Raw genomic sequence first — 3,222 nt, 5'->3', positions numbered from 1 at the left:
TTATATAGGAAAGAGCCTCAGGGGGAAAGGGCAGCCCCAAGTGCACAAGAAAAGTGGCTGAACCGGCCAGGAAGCAGTCATCTTCCATAGTCTCCGCTGCAGTTCCTCCTGGTTCCAGAGCTGACTTGACCTCAGTGATGGATATGACCCGGATACTGTAAGCTGAAATAAAACCCTTTCTGGCTCCAGCAGCAACAAAAGGCAAACTAGGATGGTCACCAAGCAAGGTCCTCTCTTCACTCTTCCTTGAGAGAAGACGCTGAAGTAGCTCGCGTTTTCTTAAACATGGTCCATTCATCCCTCCCCACATCTAGGCAGCAGGATACCTTTGTACAGAAAAACAGCAAAGCCGAAGATTAAAGATTTCTTAACCAGGTCTCAGAAAATACAGTTTGCTCTCATTCTGACTGTGCTGATGTTATCTGTAGTATCGCGTTAGACAATATAGTTAAATCTGTGTCAAAACTCGGATTCAGAGGATTCAAGTCAAACAGCATTACCTCATACAAGTTTCTGTTGCCAGGATACCAACTTCCATTCCATATCTTAGTAGTGAAGCTGTTTTTTAAAAAGCCTTTAAAAAGAAAAAAAAAAGTGGTCATGCTGTCCCTCTGGGAGTCTGTTAAACCCAAAAGGTCACTGAGGTTAAGAGAAGACAAAGATATATAATTCCAGAAAAAGACTCCAGACATACAGCTTGTGGTAAATACCGTGATAGTTCTCACTACTTGACGTGTATTCTACAAATATATTTTTAACCTAAGTGCAGCCATGCTTGCTCGTTTATATATATTTTTTCCTTACAACATATTATTGTTTGGCCTCGGACTGGTACAAGGGACTGTGGTGCATATGTTACATATCAAAGAAGACCTGGCCTCCAGGTTCTCCCAGCATCCCTCAGTCCCTACCCGGCATGCTCCGCCCCCAACCCTAAACTTTCCAGTCCAGGGGCTGGGCCCCCCAGAGGTTCCTCCCTATATAATTCAGACGTTTTGGTCCCTCCCCCTCTCTTCTTCTTCTTCTCTTTTCTCTCTGTGTGCATGCCCATTCTCTCTTCCTTCCTCAAAACGACTCCTCTGTCTTCAATCCTTGAGACCAGTGAACTTGCCTGAGAGCAGCTTCCCAATAAACCTGCCTTTAATGTAATCTAATCTGGCTTGAATTGACTCGTTTCGCTGGCAGCTCTGAAACAACCTATCAATTATGGCTACCTTCTATTTATTGTATATTTTACCATCTGAATGATTCGTTTATTATTTAAGATTTTAAGGCATTTCTCAAGTCTTATTCACATAAAAAGTTTGTTAGGAATGTTAGAATTGAATCTTTTGTTTACTTTTTTGATTATTGGCTAAGAGTGCTTTCCTAGAAAGGAAATTACTGATGAAATAACATACACACATATATATATGGGACTGGTAAATTTTATTTTTAGAAGCTTGTAGTTGGTGGGTGTCTTTTTTTCTTCTCCTGTTACTGTGATAAACACCAAGGACAAAAGCAACTTGTAAGAGAAAACTGGCTCACAGTCTGAAGGTACACTCCCTCCATCGCGGTAGGGAAGTGAGGTCGCAGGAGCTTGAAGCAGCTGCGCACACCGAATCTACAACAGGAAGAAGAAAGAGGTGGATAAACATTAGGGCTCATCTCACTTTCTCCATTTGATAAGATCTAGGATTCTCCCACCCTGGGAATGGCGCCTCACACAGTTACAGTGGATCTTCCCACACCAATTAACATAATAAAGATAATCCTCCACCGGGGAGCCCAGAGGCTCTGTTCCAGGAGACCCTAGATTCTGCTGATTGGAAATGCTCTAACCAGCACAGCGGGGTGAGCCACAAGTGTAACCACTGTCCAAGACAACGTTTCTATCGGAAGAGAAACCACAAGTGTGGAACAACACAAGACATTCAAATCTACCTGCCTTGCCTCCACATGAAGTCCCCACAGGGTAGCAAGTGATGGAAGCTTCCAGACAGTGATAGCTATCCAGAGAACAATCATGAATTTTCACTAATTCTGGAGCTTCTTTCTAAATGAATAACTTCGCATTCAAATTTCCCTCGGCTGATCCCTTTCTGGAAAATTCTTCATACATATGGCTAGCCTACTGGCTGCTGTGTTACTAACTTCAATGCTTCTAGAAAGAGGCACATGTAAATAGATGTAAGGGTGTGAGGGCTGGAAGAAAGCAAGCAGGTTTTGGATGGGACCAGCCTCGTTTACTAACGCTTTAAAATGGAGAGCCAGGGACCTGTCAACTGCCCGGGGTGGGGGTAGTGGGGGCAAGAACAGTGTCCATGAAATCGGGGAGCTGTGGGCAAAGCAACGGAGACATGGAGAAGTGTCCAAGAGGAACCTCCAGGCACTCTCTAGCCCCAGGTGGAGGCCCAGCGGGCCCCCTTACTAGCCTTTTAGTAGACTGTCCCTCTGGCTCAAGCTGTGACAAATCAAGATTCTGTCCCTTGGACAGGTATGATGGTACATTCCTGAAATCCCAACACTTGGGAGATGGAGGCGGCAGGATCAGAAACTCAAAGTCATCTCAGCTACAAAGTAAGTTCAAGACCAGCCTGGTCTACGTGAGACTCAGTCTCAAAAAAAAAAAAAAAACAAACCCACCTTTTCTTTGTCTAACTCACCAAATTTTCTCTGTAAACCCTATCAATAGTTTCCAGCTTTTAAGTTATTACCAAACTGAAGTTATATCTACCTTAAAACAGACCATTTTCCTGTTGCTAAAAGCAAATCGAAATGCATAGCTCCTGTGGCGTAATAACCAATCTCAAGTTTGTATTCCAAAGCTTTTGTTCTTTCAGATATTTTGGGGCCTCGAATACAATCCACAGCGGAAGATCTTCTGTTGAGATTGGAAGATGAATAACCCCACAGCAGGGATTCCTTGAAACATGCTCTCAGGTTTGTCTGCTTCATTTTCTTACTAACTTCTGATAGATGGACTCCTTTTCTGGTCAGAATCCCAAACACTATTCTAGTGTTTCAAATGTCTGCGGGGTCTGAGGCTCTGTTTAACTATGTGACTCACAGAACTGAAGCTTGTATGCTTGTACTGTTGATGAAAGAACTCCTACAATATGTAACCCCAAAACTCAGTTACTCCAAAGAACCAGAGCATACTGGATGTTTTGGCATCACATGCAAACTGTGGATTCCTCAGAGATACACTGAGGATGTCGCTGTCAATACAGCAGCACA

This window comes from Grammomys surdaster, unplaced genomic scaffold, assembly GCF_004785775.1.
Source record: "Grammomys surdaster isolate TR1022 unplaced genomic scaffold, NIH_TR_1.0 367, whole genome shotgun sequence".
Classification (NCBI taxonomy): Eukaryota; Metazoa; Chordata; class Mammalia; order Rodentia; family Muridae; genus Grammomys; species Grammomys surdaster.
The sequence above is the reverse complement of the archived record's forward strand: the minus strand, read 5'-3'. Positions refer to the sequence as shown.